The sequence below is a fragment of the Hemitrygon akajei genome, unplaced genomic scaffold (genome assembly GCF_048418815.1).
Source record: "Hemitrygon akajei unplaced genomic scaffold, sHemAka1.3 Scf000176, whole genome shotgun sequence".
NCBI lineage: Eukaryota > Metazoa > Chordata > Chondrichthyes > Myliobatiformes > Dasyatidae > Hemitrygon > Hemitrygon akajei.
The window spans coordinates 58,664-75,476 of record NW_027332062.1 but is presented as its reverse complement, the minus strand read 5'-3'; the positions used below and the strand labels follow the sequence as shown (position 1 = coordinate 75,476).

Here is a 16,813-nt window from a genome sequence, read left to right as displayed (position 1 = left end):
GCCAGATACATGTGTCGTGTCCTCTGGACTGGCAATGGATGAACTGAATCTGAAATATAGGGTTAATACCAATGTGAGTACTTTCTGCATAATTACACTGCAACCTAAATCACCCACTCTGGAAATCAGAGTCACGGGGACCGGCACAGAAACAGGCTTAGACCATTTAGTCCGCACCGATCTATTATTCTGACTAGTCCCTAGGACCTGCACCTGGTCAATTGCCCCCAGCACACCCTCTCCAGTCATGTACTCACCCAAAATTCCCGAAAGTGCTAAAACCGAATCCGTATCCATCACTTCCGCTGGAAGCTGGTTTCACTCTCTCAGCCACCTGTGAGTGAAGAGTTCCCCCGGACATTTCAATGCGTTTGGAGTGGAAAAGCTGTCTGTCAGTGGATGGAACTGAATACGGCGATGAGGAGACAACCTGTGATATAAAATGTGCGCCTGAACAGGGACTTGAACCCTGGACCCTCAGATTAAAAGTCTGATGTTCTACCGACTGAGCTACCCAGGCTCTGCTATACTGGAACCAATTACACTGGGTACACACACACACACACACACACACACACACACACACACACACACACACACACACACACACACTCACACACACACACACACACACACACACACACACACACACTCACACACACACACTCACACACACACACACACACACACACACACACACACACACACATCTGTCTCGATGGTTTCTGCAATCGATTTCCAACGTTTTTAGTCTTCATGCATTTCATCGCAAAGATTAAGATAATTATCCGCTGAAACATTCCAAGCCTCAAATTGGACTGTCAGGGGCTGGGATTCAGACCCATCGTGCAGGAAGAAGATATATTTGTGCGAAATTGAAGAAGTCAAAGTGAGTGAGTTCGGGAGATCGGACAGGCAGGGATGGAAGAAGGAGGGAAAGGGTCTGATGGACGAAGCTGCATTTATTTCATTACAATTAGACTGACGGATACGGGAGATGGATTCAGACCATGGATCAGAGCACCGGACTGGGATATCGGAGTGATGGATACAGACCATGGATCAGAGCACCGGACTGGGATATCGGAGTGATGGATACGGCAGATGGATTCAGACCATGGATCAGAGAACCGGACTGGGATATCGGAGTGATGGATACGGCAGATGGATTCAGGCCATGGGTCGGAACACGGGACTGGAATATTGGAGTTATAACACAATCACGGATGAAGAATGAGCAATACTGACAGGTCATTGTTCCAGGTTACACATACTTCACTCGTGATAGAGGTAGAGATGATGTTGATTATCATGATCTAATCCAGGTTAGGCAAGTCACTACACAACTATTAATTAATCAAAACTTGCACTCTATTAACTCTACGTAACCATGTTCACTCTGGCAACAACTCAAACATAAATTCTACTGTTCACACTGTAGCAGAAATTTCTCCAATATATGTCATTGAGATAGCAGATCTCCCATTGGCCAAACGATGCATTCTTCTTCTCCCAGCACCTGGCATGGGGGAATCCTTGCGATAGTTAGTCTCCGGATTTGCCGCTGTTTTGCTTTCGAAGCCTCATCTTCTTACACTCTGCTTATCTGTTCAAAAGTTGAGCTTCAATCTCAATGACTCTGCCCAGTCTGGCTAATATGTGTCAGCTTCCCATTGGCTCTGCTCATTTATTTGGAAATGATCTCCAGATCAGCAGACTATCAGGATTATCAATCAGGTCACTTTAAAGCGCTTTGATACAGCTACTCCTGAGCAGAGCAGTTCACAAAATGGAGGATACAGAGCAGCTTCACAAAATGGCAGCCTCCATTCCTTCATTCACAAGGCAAGAACCAAGACAATCGGTTTGTATACTTCCACTCTCCTTGACCCATTCGAGTTCAGTGTTCTCTTCCATATTTTAATCCTTCATGGCCAACTCTAGGAGAGTGAGGGTTGCGTTTTTGATGAAGTGGAACTTCGTGGGAATACGTCTGGAGATTGTCCAGTGAGACTATCTGTCAGAACTGAGAAGGGGTGGATGATCGATTTGATTGGAATGTGCTATCGTCCCCGCCGCGCCCGCGATGGTCAGAGACAATCAGTGGAGTCCTCCCTACCTCTGCTGCGTCTTTTAACAACTTCCTACTCTATCCACGATTCTTGTAGTATTTCTGTCGCTATCGCCTACAAGCATACTAATCAACCCATCTACAGTTTCGTCCAAGTTGTGTGTAAGAGGCACCGGTACAGAAAGTAAGTTATACTAATTCGGTGCGGGGGTGGGGGGGGGGGGTGAGGGTGCTCTGATGAGAGTGTTTTACCTGCAGTTCATTCGGATCAATAGAATGTATGAACATACCGAATGAAGTATATGGATGTTGCATTAGCCAGAGTAGTAATTCGGCTTGTTAATGGACGCTGGATGGTCGTGATATATCAAATTAGTTCCACGGTCCACGCAAACCCCTTTCAAATTTACAACTTTAGAAGTCACGTGGACAGGTATTTGTACAGGAAAAGTGTAGAGCGATATTGAACCCGCTCGGCCAACTGGAAACGGCTCAAACGGGTCCCTTGGATGAAATGAGTATAGCGGCCAGTCATTCTGTGCTGAACCTCCCTTTGATTCTATATCCATTCGCAGCCGTGTGGCCTGAGGGAAACCTCGGCGTTTGGAATTGCAATACTAACTTATTCCTGCATCTCTCTGTTCCTTTTGGAAATGCAGTGGCTGCATTTATCGAACTGCAATCCCTAAGAACGTGTCCATCTCGCAAAGGATTGTGGCAGATACTCATCCGGGTATAAACGACTTTCCACAACGTCCAACCATCCGGCCAGTGTGGATAACGTCACTGACCGCAACTCTGAACTGACTCCACAACCTGGAGACCCAACTTCCACCGACCCCAACATCATATTCTCAGTATTATTGATTCATATTTTTATTTTTATTTGTTCTATTTTGTATTCCTTTGCACGTTGGTCTTTGTTTTATGTTTAGTTTACATTAATTCTATTGTATTCCTTTGTTTTCTCCTGAAAGAACACGAATCTCAAGACGGTGTAGGGAGACAGTTATGTCCTTGGATACTGAACTTATTTTGACTTTGACTTTAACCACAATTAGTTCTTTGGTATCTGCAGCATAAACTCAAGACATTCGTTGTCCTCTATCCTCTTTAATTTCCAGATTACAGGAACACAAGGGAATGGGAACAGGGATGAGCCACGTCTCTCCTGCCAAGCTGGGCGGATTAGTTTACAGGACTTGAGGCGACAACAGCAGGCGGGTCACTGACCCTGAAACAATATTCCCATGGCTGGAAGAACGTTGCTCTAAATACTCTCTCTTAAATGTGCCATATTTTCCACTCTTTGTAGTTTCGCAATTAACTCTCTGAATCAAGCAAATGAAAATCCCAGCAGGGAATTCGCCCGGCCGATGTTTTATTTTTAACTCGCATTTCCAAAATCACTATTTTTAACTGTTGAACCTTCCATGTCCCTGTGGGAATCTCAATGGCTATAAAGCCTTCGGCTCTGAAGCGCCCCGAAGTTTCATTCGGAAAGGGTTACCTGCAGGTTGGACACCACTTCACGCACGAAATGCTGTATATCTATTACAGTGTTGAGAAAATAGTCTATGTTATCATCGCCGTCATCGGTGTTCCTGGTAAGTGAAAGCACCATTCAATTACTGTTACTCCGGGTGTGATTTTATAAAAGTTAACACAGAAACGGTAAAGACAAGAACTAAAGCAATACCTGGAATATTTCGCTCGGTTCTTGTCGCCTCGTTACGGAAAGGACGTGAAAGCTTTCGAGAGGATGCAGGGAATGTTTGCCGGGATTCTGCCTGGAATAAAGTATCCCTTATAGGAACGGTTATGTGAGCTAGGTGTTATTTTTTTCCCCCTTTGGAGAGAAGGACGATCAGAGGAGACTTGACAGAGGGGTGCAAGATGAGAAATGGCACAGAGCAAGTGGATATTCAGAGCCTTTTTCCCAAGGTGGAAATGGAATATACGAGGAGCAGAATTTTAAAGTGTTTGAGGGAAAATGCAAGAGGATGTCGGAGCTAATTTCACGGAGAGCGGTGACTGTGTGAGACACTCTGCCAGAGATTATGCTAGAGACAGATACACAAGGAGTGTTTAAGAATCCCCTGGCTAGGCACAAACATGAACGAGAAATGGTGGGCATTGTGAGAGGGAAGGGGAGAATGATCTTGCAGTAAGTTAAAAGGTCGGCACGACATCGTGGGCCGATTGGCCTGTATTGCGTAGAAATGTTCTACGTTCAATTTTATATTCACGATTAACCGTGGCAGGCCGTTCCACATACTCACCACTCTATACAAAAATGATACCTCCAGCATCCCCATATATTTCACAACAAAATGGTTCTTGCTGCTATGTCTGTGTGAAGTATATCGTTCTGTTGGAGAGGGAGGAAGTGAGAGACTGAGAAAGCGCGGGTAACTGGTGATCATTTAGCCTGGGATCAGCCATAGGTGTAGAGTTCGCTTCTTTATAAGGAAAGAGCGCACAGATACCTGGCAGAGACTAGAGAAGGCCAGCGTTGCTGTGTGGGAGGAAGGTCATGTCTGACGAGCCGGTGTGCGCGTTGACGTCATAACTCGTGGGAAAGCGCATCACTCACTGACAACAGTCACTCCGGCGCAGCAAGCGGTGACACCGTCCCCGTCACGTTGTCCCTCATTGAGGGAACTTTTCACAACAGGAGGATGGCATCTGAAATGCATCAGAAGAGAGCCTCGGCAAAACTGTTCCATAGGACCATAAAACCATAAACTATAGGAGCAAAATTGGGCCGTTTATCCCATCGAGTCTTCTCTGCCATTTCATCATGACTGATCCTCATTCCCTCTCAGCTCCAATGTGCTGCTTTCTGCCCGAATCCCCTCATGCCCCGGCCAACCGGGAATTTCGATTTCGATGGGCAGAGTTCCTGGGTATCCACATCTCTGAAGATCTACCCTGCGCCCAATATTTTGATACAATTACGATCATATTTCACGAGTTTGGGGAGATCTACTACGTCACCAAAGATTTGTATAACATCCGTAAATGTCTAAAGAGTACATAGACCGTGGAGAGCATTCTGACTGGCTCCATTACTGTCTGGCTTTCGTCGCGGGTAAGTGACGGTTTCGTCACGGCACACATTCGGGAAAGAAGCTGTGGAGTTGTAAACACGGCCAGCTCCATCACGGGCACCAGTCTGAACACCAGCGAAGTCATTATCAATATGCCATGAGTCCAGACGGCGTCATCCATCATTAAGACCCTCAGCACCCAGGGCATTTCCCGCTCTCTTTGCTATCATCGGGGAGAAGGTACAAGAGCCTGAAGACACACAATCCACTTCAGAGATTGTCGTTTTGTGTGTTCAGAGATGCTCTTCTGCACACCGCTGTTGTAACGCGTGGCCATTTGAGTTACTGTCGCCTTTCTGTCCGCTTGGAACAGTTTATCCGTCTTTATCTCACCCCCGCCCCCCATAACGGGGCGATTTCGCCCACAGAGCCGCTGCTCGCTGGATGTTTTTTTTTTCCCGCGCCATTCTCTGTTGTTGTGCGTGAAAATCCTCGCAGTACAGCAGTTTCTAAAATACTCGGTCAACACCAGCTGATCACCAACAGAGCCTCTCGACCATGTCTGCATGTTTTTAAACGCTTAAAGGTTGATGAGAAATTTGTGTTAATAGGCAGGTGTACCAGTGTCCCTCATAGAGTGGACACTGAGTGTATGTTGTGTGCTCTAACACGAGTTCATTACTTCCCCCGTTCCGATCCCTGCTCCCTCCCTCCAGTGAATTTAATGGCGATTGCCATCCTGTCCCGGGGAAAGTGCGGTCTCTCCACCTGCACCACTCGCTACCTGGTCGCCATGGTGGCGGCGGACTTGATGCTGATCCTCACCGAGGTTATTCTGTACCGGATCAACTTCCATTATTTCCCGGAGTGCTTCCTCAACATAACCCCGGTGTGCAGTGTCATCACCGTGCTGCGTCGCTCCGCCGCCGACTGCTCCGTCTGGTTCACCGTCACTTTCACACTCGATCGGTTTGTTGCCATCTGTTGCCAGCGGCTGAAAACAAAATATTGCACCGGGGAGACTGCGGCGGTGGTCCTGGGGACAACCGGCGTTCTGCTGTGTCTGAAAAATGTCCCTTACTACTTCACGTATGTACCGAGAGTGATCACCACAATGGGCCGCGGGGCTGCAATCCAATGATCGCTTTCTTTACCGAACCAGGCTGGATGGGGTATGACTAGTTCAACACGGTTTTAACCCCGCTCCTCCCTTTCGCTGTCATTCTGCTGCTCAACGCTCTGACAGTCAGGCACATTTTGGTGGCCAGCCGGGTCCGGAAGGGGCTGCGGGGTCAGAGCAGAGGGGAGAACCGCAGCGACCCAGAGATGGAGAGCAGGAGGAGGTCTAAAGTTTTACTCTTCACCCTCTCCGGCAGCTTCATCCTCCTGTGGCTGACGCACGTCGTGGAATTCGTCTACTATCAGATCACGGGGACGGCGGGGGGCCGGGAAGAACGACTCACAGTTCATCTTTACGTTGCTCGGGTTTATGCTGCGGACCGTCAGCTGCTGCACCAACACGTTCATTTACGCGGCGACGCAGTCCAGGTTCCGGGAGCAGCTGAAGAGCGCGGCGGTGTATCCGGTCACCTCGCTGCTTCGGGTCATCGGCGCCTCGGCCACCTGAGCGACCCCGGGATCACCTGCCCGGCCCCCGGGCTTCTGAAGGCCCACGCACCGAACAACCGCAGCAAAGTGCGGGGAGGCCAGTCTGCCCTTGGCAATACCTGGAGAACACGGCACAGCACAGACCCCTCGGCACACGATGTTGTGCCGGCCTTTAAACGTACGCCAAGACCAACCTAACCCTCCCTCGCTACAAACAAGAGAAAATCTGCAAACGCTGGAAATCCGAGCAACACACACACAATGCTGGAGGAACTCAGCAGGCCAGGCAGCATCTATGGAAAAGAGTACAGCCGACGCTTCGGGCCGAAACCCTTCGACAAGACTGGACATGTATTTGTCTGTCATTTCTGTATGCAGCTGTGAGCTTCATAAATTCCTCTAATATATCTGCCTCTACCACTACTCCCGGTACGCACACATCAACCACTTCTGACATTTTCCCCCCCACCCCAGCCAAACTTTCCTCCGATCGAGCAGTTTACAATTATACCCCTTCTGCAAGCCATTTACACCCTGGGAAAAGTGTACTTACCCACCGACTCGATCTATGCCTCATCATCTCGTACGGAACTCATAGATCCGCTGCCTTCTCGGTGGGGAGATGAGTCCCGATCTCCATTTTATGGTCTGATAGAGAAGGCCGAGAAGTGTGGCTGAGGTGGGGGAAACGGATCAGCCATGATTGAATATTGGAGCAGACTCGATGGGCCAAATGGCCTAATTCTGCTCCTGTGCCTTGTGGTCGTGCGCTCCTGTGGTCATAAACGTCATGTTTGTAAATATCTTGACGATGTGACCCCCAGTTTAGAGTCCACACCGAGACCATAAGACATAGGAACAGAATGAGGCCATTCGGCCCATCAGACCTGCTCCGCCATTCCATCGTGGCTGATTCATCCCGATCCCATTCTCCTCATTCCGTTCACGCTCTGACTCATCAGGAACCTGTCAACCTCCGGTGAAAGTCGGGACCACTTTCCATCGTATCGGGACATGTTGGACTTTGAAGGGTGTCATTGACATCCCGCCTCACGGTGGGTACAGCTCAGAATGATCGGCCCGGTCTCTCATCCTCCGCTCGGACAGACAACTGGCGAACAGACCGGCTCGCATCCTCGCCATGAACCGAACACCTCTCCATAGATAAAACGGTGATACTGCGCACCGTGGGGTCTCACAAAGGCCCTGTGGGTCTGCGCTGGGACTTTCCTGTACGCATTCCCTCTTGCAATAAAGCATGGCCTCCCACATGTCTCCCCAAATGCTCGCTGCTTCCGAATCCTTATCAGCCCGGATTAAGGGTCTGGTTAGGAAGGGATGACTATTCATTCCTCTCCATAGAGGCTGCTGCCCGATCTGCTGAGTTCCTCAAGCATTTAGTGCGTGTTACTCTGGGTTTCCGGTATCTGCAGAATCTCTTGTGTCCCTGCCTCGTGTACACGGACACTCCGGTCCCATTTCACTTTCGTGACCCATTTCCCTTTCGTCATTAATAATCTGGTTTCTAGTTTATAAGAATGAAGACTACCCTCTCAGTTATCACCGTCCACATCTGGTACACATCTGCCCGTTCACCAGTCCTGAATGGACCGTATCGGAGACAGTTTGCGTCCTGCTCACTGCTCCCTATCGCACCAGCAACGGTGCAGTTTCATGCCGTCCGCAGACAAGCAATGTGTCCACAACATGACCCGGTAGTGGAGCGGTTTGCGTCAGGCTATTCGAGCAGCCGCTGTAAGATCGGGACTCAATTTCCACTGCTAACCGAAAGGAGTTTGTACGTTCTACCCCCGACCGCCTGGGATTCCTGCGGGTAATCCGGTTGCCTCCCACATTGCAATGACGTACTGGTTCGGGTTGATGAGTTGCTGGCACGCTATGTTGGTGCTGGACACTTGCGGGCTGTCCCCAGCACAATATTCACTGATTCAATTTGACACCGATGATGAATTTCACCCGAAGTTTAGATGTACACGTGACAAATAAATCTAATCTTTAAACACTGTACTGAAGCTTCAAAGTTATCGCCGTACACAGTGAACAACTGAGCTAGGGACCGAACCACGCGAATTCCAACTTGTCACTTCCTTCCATCCAGCAAAAGGCCCGCATCCCCCTCTTCCCTGCTTCGACTCTATCACCTGACAATGCCCCGCGTGGGTTCGTATTCAATGCCACAATCCATGCCAGACTCCTTTAGGGAGACTTACCAAAATCCTTTTGAAAGTCCAAATGCATTAAACCACCGCGTCTATTTCACATTTCACCCTTAACCCATGACCTCTGGCTCCAACCACAGTGGAAAAGACCTGCTTCCACTAACCCTGTCTATACCACTCATAATTCTGTATACCTGGGTTGCTCAAATTCCCCGGGTTTCTCAGTTCCTTTGTGAAACTGCGAGGTTACATTTCCCACACTCTGCTCGGCAGGAACGTCCCCAGACGTCAGAGAAAGTTGGAAGATGGTCATCCACTCAAACACTATTTCCCATGTTCACGGAAGGGGCTGCGGGGTCAGAACAGTGGGGAGAACCGCAGCGACCCGGAGATGGAGAGCAGGAGGAGGTCTATAGTTTTACTCTTCACCCTCTCCGGCAGCTTCATCCTCCTGTGGCTGACGCCCGTCGTGGAATTCGTCTACTATCAGATCTCGGGGACGGCGGGGGGCCGGGAGGAACGACTCACAGTTCATCTTTACGTTGCTCGGGTTTATGCTGCGGACCGTCAGCTGCTGCACCAACACGTTCATTTACGCGGCGACGCAGTCCAGGTTCCGGGAGCAGCTGAAGAGCGCGGCGGTGTATCCGGTCACCTCGCTGCTTCGGGTCATCGGCGCCTCGGCCACCTGAGCGACCCCGGGATCAACTGCCCGGCCCCCGGGCTTCTGAAGGCCCACGCACCGAACAACCGCAGCAAAGTGCGGGGAGGCCAGTCTGCCCTTGGCAATACCTGGAGAACACAGCACAGCACAGACCCCTCGGCACACGATGTCGTGCCGGACTTTAAACGTACTCTAAGACCAACCTAACCCTCCCTCGCTACAAACAAGAGAAAATCTGCAAACGCTGGAAATCCGAGCAACACACACAAAATGCTGGAGGAACTCAGCAGGCCAGGCAGCATCTATGGAAAAGAGTACAGCCGACGCTTCGGGCCGAAACCCTTCGACAAGACTGGACATGTATTTGTCTGTCATTTCTGTATGTAGCTGTGAGCTTCATAAATTCCTCTAATATATCTGCCTCTACCACTACTCCCGGTACGCACACATCAACCACTTCTGACATTTTCCCCCCCACCCCAGCCAAACTTTCCTCCGATCGAGCAGTTTACAATTATACCCCTTCTGCAAGCCATTTACACCCTGGGAAAAGTGTACTTACCCACCGACTCGATCTATGCCTCATCATCTCGTACGGAACTCATAGATCCGCTGCCTTCTCGGTGGGGAGATGAGTCCCGATCTCCATTTTATGGTCTGATAGAGAAGGCCGAGAAGTGTGGCTGAGGTGGGGGAAACGGATCAGCCATGATTGAATATTGGAGCAGACTCGATGGGCCAAATGGCCTAATTCTGCTCCTGTGCCTTGTGGTCGTGCGCTCCTGTGGTCATAAACGTCATGTTTGTAAATATCTTGACGATGTGACCCCCAGTTTAGAGTCCACACCGAGACCATAAGACATAGGAACAGAATGAGGCCATTCGGCCCATCAGACCTGCTCCGCCATTCCATCGTGGCTGATTCATCCCGATCCCATTCTCCTCATTCCGTTCACGCTCTGACTCATCAGGAACCTGTCAACCTCCGGTGAAAGTCGGGACCACTTTCCATCGTATCGGGACATGTTGGACTTTGAAGGGTGTCATTGACATCCCGCCTCACGGTGGGTACAGCACAGAATGATCGGCCCGGTCTCTCATCCTCCGCTCGGACAGACAACTGGCGAACAGACCGGCTCGCATCCTCGCCATGAAACGAACACCTCTCCATAGATAAAACGGTGATACTGCGCACCGTGGGGTCTCACAAAGGCCCTGTGGGTCTGCGCTGGGACTTTCCTGTACGCATTCCCTCTTGCAATAAAGCATGGCCTCCCACATGTCTCCCCAAGTGCTCGCTGCTTCCGAATCCTTATCAGCCCGGATTAAGGGTCTGGTTAGGAAGGGATGACTATTCATTCCTCTCCATAGAGGCTGCTGCCCGACCTGCTGAGATCCGCCAGCATTTAGTGCGTGTTACTCTGGGTTTCCGGTATCTGCAGAATCTCTTGTGTCCCTGCCTCGTGTACACGGACACTCCGGTCCCATTTCACTTTCGTGACCCATTTCCCTCACGTCATTAATAATCTGGTTTCTAGTTTGTAAGAATGAAGACTAGCCTCTCAGTTATCACCGTCCACATCTGGTACACATCTGCCCGTTCACCAGTCCTGAATGGACCGTATCGGAGACAGTTTGCGTCCTGCTCACTGCTCCCTATCGCACCAGCAACGGTGCAGTTTCATGCCGTCCGCAGACAAGCAATGTGTCCACAACATGACCCGGTAGTGGAGCGGTTTGCGTCAGGCTATTCGAGCAGCCGCTGTAAGATCGGGACTCAATTTCCACTGCTAACCGAAAGGAGTTTGTACGTTCTACCCCCGACCGCCTGGGATTCCTGCGGGTAATCCGGTTGCCTCCCACATTGCAATGACGTACTGGTTCGGGTTGATGAGCTGCTGGCACGCTATGTTGGTGCTGGACACTTGCGGGCTGTCCCCAGCACAATATTCACTGATTCAATTTGACACCGATGATGAATTTCACCCGAAGTTTAGATGTACACGTGACAAATAAATCTAATCTTTAAACACTGTACTGAAGCTTCAAAGTTATCGCCGTACACAGTGAACAACTGAGCTAGGGACCGAACCACGCGAATTCCAACTTGTCACTTCCTTCCATCCAGCAAAAGGCCCGCATCCCCCTCTTCCCTGCTTCGACTCTATCACCTGACAATGCCCCGCGTGGGTTCGTATTCAATGCCACAATCCATGCCAGACTCCTTTAGGGAGACTTACCAAAATCCTTTTGAAAGTCCAAATGCATTAAACCACCGCGTCTATTTCACATTTCACCCTTAACCCATGACCTCTGGCTCCAACCACAGTGGAAAAGACCTGCTTCCACTAACCCTGTCTATACCACTCATAATTCTGTATACCTGGGTTGCTCAAATTCCCCGGGTTTCTCAGTTCCTTTGTGAAACTGCGAGGTTACATTTCCCACACTCTGCTCGGCAGGAACGTCCCCAGACGTCAGAGAAAGTTGGAAGATGGTCATCCACTCAAACACTATTTCCCATGTTCACGGAAGGGGCTGCGGGGTCAGAACAGTGGGGAGAACCGCAGCGACCCGGAGATGGAGAGCAGGAGGAGGTCTATAGTTTTACTCTTCACCCTCTCCGGCAGCTTCATCCTCCTGTGGCTGACGCCCGTCGTGGAATTCGTCTACTATCAGATCACGGGGACGGCGGGGGGCCGGGAGGAACGACTCACAGTTCATCTTTACGCTGCTCGGGTTTATGCTGCGGACCGTCAGCTGCTGCACCAACACGTTCATTTACGCGGCGACGCAGTCCAGGTTCCGGGAGCAGCTGAAGAGCGCAGCGGTGTATCCGGTCACCTCGCTGCTTCGGGTCATCGGCGCCTCGGCCACCTGAGCGACCCCGGGATCAACTGCCCGGCCCCCGGGCTTCTGAAGGCCCACGCACCGAACAACCGCAGCAAAGTGCGGGGAGGCCAGTCTGCCCTTGGCAATACCTGGAGAACACAGCACAGCACAGACCCCTCGGCACACGATGTCGTGCCGGACTTTAAACGTACTCTAAGACCAACCTAACCCTCCCTCGCTACAAACAAGAGAAAATCTGCAAACGCTGGAAATCCGAGCAACACACACAAAATGCTGGAGGAACTCAGCAGGCCAGGCAGCATCTATGGAAAAGAGTACAGCCGACGCTTCGGGCCGAAACCCTTCGACAAGACTGGACATGTATTTGTCTGTCATTTCTGTATGTAGCTGTGAGCTTCATAAATTCCTCTAATATATCTGCCTCTACCACTACTCCCGGTACGCACACATCAACCACTTCTGACATTTTCCCCCCCACCCCAGCCAAACTTTCCTCCGATCGAGCAGTTTACAATTATACCCCTTCTGCAAGCCATTTACACCCTGGGAAAAGTGTACTTACCCACCGACTCGATCTATGCCTCATCATCTCGTACGGAACTCATAGATCCGCTGCCTTCTCGGTGGGGAGATGAGTCCCGATCTCCATTTTATGGTCTGATAGAGAAGGCCGAGAAGTGTGGCTGAGGTGGGGGAAACGGATCAGCCATGATTGAATATTGGAGCAGACTCGATGGGCCAAATGGCCTAATTCTGCTCCTGTGCCTTGTGGTCGTGCGCTCCTGTGGTTATAAACGTCATGTTTGTAAATATCTTGACGATGTGACCCCCAGTTTAGAGTCCACACCGAGACCATAAGACATAGGAACAGAATGAGGCCATTCGGCCCATCAGACCTGCTCCGCCATTCCATCGTGGCTGATTCATCCCGATCCCATTCTCCTCATTCCGTTCACGCTCTGACTCATCAGGAACCTGTCAACCTCCGGTGAAAGTCGGGACCACTTTCCATCGTATCGGGACATGTTGGACTTTGAAGGGTGTCATTGACATCCCGCCTCACGGTGGGTACAGCTCAGAATGATCGGCCCGGTCTCTCATCCTCCGCTCGGACAGACAACTGGCGAACAGACCGGCTCGCATCCTCGCCATGAACCGAACACCTCTCCATAGATAAAACGGTGATACTGCGCACCGTGGGGTCTCACAAAGGCCCTGTGGGTCTGCGCTGGGACTTTCCTGTACGCATTCCCTCTTGCAATAAAGCATGGCCTCCCACATGTCTCCCCAAATGCTCGCTGCTTCCGAATCCTTATCAGCCCGGATTAAGGGTCTGGTTAGGAAGGGATGACTATTCATTCCTCTCCATAGAGGCTGCTGCCCGATCTGCTGAGTTCCTCAAGCATTTAGTGCGTGTTACTCTGGGTTTCCGGTATCTGCTGAATCTCTTGTGTCCCTGCCTCGTGTACACGGACACGCGGGTCCCATTTCATTTTCGTGACCCATTTCCCTCACGTCATTAATAATCTGGTTTCTAGTTTGTAAGAATGAAGACTAGCCTCTCAGTTATCACTGTCCACATCTGGTACACATCTGCCCGTTCACCAGTCCCGAATGGACCGTATCAGAGACGGTTTGTGTCCTGCTCACTGCTCCCTATCCCACCAGCAACAGTGCAGTTTCATGCCGTCCGCAGACAGGCAATGTGTCCACAACATGACCCGGTAGTGGAGCGGTTTGCGTCCTGCTCGCTGCTCCCTATCCCACCAGCAACAGTGTAGTTTCATGTCGTCCGCAGACAGGCAATGTGTCCACAACATGACCCGGTAGTGGAGCGGTTTGCGTCCTGCTCACTGCTCCCTATCCCACCAGCAACAGTGCAGTTTCATGCCGTCCGCAGACAGGCAATGTGTCCACAACATGACCCGGTAGTGGAGCGGTTTGCGTCAGGCTATTCGAGCAGCCGCTGTAAGATCGGGACTCAATTTCCACTGCTAACCGAAAGGAGTTTGTACGTTCTACCCCCGACCGCCTGGGATTCCTGCGGGTAATCCGGTTGCCTCCCACGTTGCAATGACGTACTGGTTCGGGTTGATGAGTTGCTGGCACGCTATGTTGGTGCTGGACACTTGCGGGCTGTCCCCAGCACAATATTCACTGATTCAATTTGACACCGATGACGAATTTCACCCGAAGTTTAGATGTACACGTGACAAATAAATCTAATCTTTAAACACTGTACTGAAGCTTCAAAGTTATCGCCGTACACAGTGAACAACTGGGCTGGGAACCCCGCGAATTCCAACCTGTCACTTCCTTCCATCCAGCAAAAGGCCCGCATCTCCCTCTTCCCTGCTTCGACTCTATCACCTGACAATGCCCCGTGTGGGTTGGTATTCAATGCCACAATCCATGCCAGACTCCTTTAGGGAGACTTACCAAAATCCTTTTGAAAGTCCAAATGCATTAAACCACCGGCTCTCCTTTAACATTTCACCCTTAACCCATGACCTCTGGCTCCAACCACAGTGGAAAAGACCTGCTTCCACTAACCCTGTCTATACTACTCATAATTCTGTATACCTGGGTTGCTCAAATTCCCCGGGTTTCTCGGTTCCTTTGGGAAACTACGGGGTTACGTTTCCCACACTCTGCTCGGCAAGAACGTCTCCAGACGTCAGAGAAAGTTGGAAGATGGTCATCCACTCAAACACTATTTCCCATGTTCACGTTCTGTATCTCGCTTCAATGTAGAGAGTATCACACTCAGGACACCTGTTCCTATCCATAGAGCTGAATTTCAGTAATACAAGAACACAGGAGCAGGAATTGGCCACACAGCTTCACAACGATTCCCATCCATTCCAATTCTACGCCAGTCCAAATCCCTCATAGAGTTATAGAGTGACGTTGCACTAGAGAACGGAAACAGACCCTTCGGCTCATCTAGTCCATGCCGCCCTTCTGTCTAGTTCCACCCACCCGCACTCGGAACATAGCCTTCCACACCTCTCCCATCCACATACCTATCTAAAATTGTCTTAATTGTTATAATTCTACCTGCAGCTCGTTCCAAGCTCGCCACAACCGCTGGATGAAGACGTTGAACTTGAATGTTTCACCGTCCACTCTAAAGCTTTGATCTCGAGTTGTCGTCTCGCCCAACCTGAGGGGAAAAGCCTGCAGGAATTCGCCTTGCCTGTCGCCCTCATAATTTTGTATTCATCTAAATATCTCCTCTCATTCTCCTACGCTCCACTGACAGAAGTTCTAAAATGTCTCATTCAGGGGGCTCGTCCGGGATTTGAACCCGGGACCTCTCGCATTCTTGTAAATTCAGACCCAAAGCGAGAATCATACCTCTAGACCAACGAGCCCAATCTATATGTATGACGTAAAACTGATGCCTTTCACTTACTCAATCTCCTTCCTCAACACATCTGGGAGGTGTTTTATGTCTGACCTTGGAAGACAGGACCAAAGTAGAACAAAGAACAAAGACCTTGTTCAGTACACTCGGGGCCCTTCAGACCGCCATGTTTTCTCCACCTATGTAAACCTACTTTCCCGTAACTATAACTCTTCCCTCCTACACAGACCATAATCCGACAATTTAACGCTCACCTGTCTACGTAGGTGTCTTTTAAAATTCGCAGTTACAAACGCCTCTACCACACTGTTCCAAAACCCACCACACTCTGTACAAACAACTTATCTCTGACATCTTCTCTAAACTCTCCTCCATTCCCCTTGCCGCCACCTGCAAGGAGTTTGTACGTTCTCCCCATTTCCGCCTGGATAATCTGATCAACTATTTTAGTTAGACCTCCCCCACCTCCTCTATCTATTACCTCACCCACGTCACTGCACCGTCAGCATTTTAAAACGCCTTTTTATATTAGAAATGTATTTTATTCCATATCCATACTTTAACCACTAACTACATTTTATAACATTCTTTATTCTTCATCATTGCTGAATGTTGGGTTATTTTATCGCGTGTTTTTCGTGTTGACGAGCACACCACAGCAAATTCCTTATAGAGGAATGTGAACGAGTCTTAGGCACATATAATTAGCTCTGAAGCCTAAGATTTTTGCACAGTACTGCAGTAATTTTATGTATTGCACTTTACTGCTGCCGCCGAAAAAACAACAAATTTCATGAGATATGTGAGTGATGACAAACCTGATTCTGATATGGGTCTCTGTTGTGGACTGAGAGGTGGAAGGAGACAGGGAAAGGGGAATCACGTTTGGGAAAAGTGGAAGGGAGATGGGAGAGAGCGGGAAGCACCAGTGAGACATTCGGCGATGATCAATAAACCGACTGCTTGGAATCAGACGACCTTGCCTGCTGCCTCAGTGCTGAGTGCCTGCACCTA

The 16,813-nt window shown here is 49.9% G+C and overlaps 2 non-coding genes across 2 annotated transcripts; both read right to left on the bottom strand.

Annotated features, from left to right (window-relative positions):
• Nucleotides 1-447: 447 nt before the first annotated feature.
• Nucleotides 448-520, bottom strand: trnak-uuu (transfer RNA lysine (anticodon UUU)). The gene has a single exon. It is a non-coding gene; the product is annotated as a tRNA-Lys (tRNA).
• A 15,198-nt stretch (nt 521-15,718) lies between these two features.
• trnap-ugg (transfer RNA proline (anticodon UGG)) lies at nt 15,719-15,806 on the bottom strand. The gene is given in 2 exon segments: nt 15,719-15,754; nt 15,771-15,806. It is a non-coding gene; the product is annotated as a tRNA-Pro (tRNA).
• Between the last annotated feature and the right edge of the window lie 1,007 nt (nt 15,807-16,813).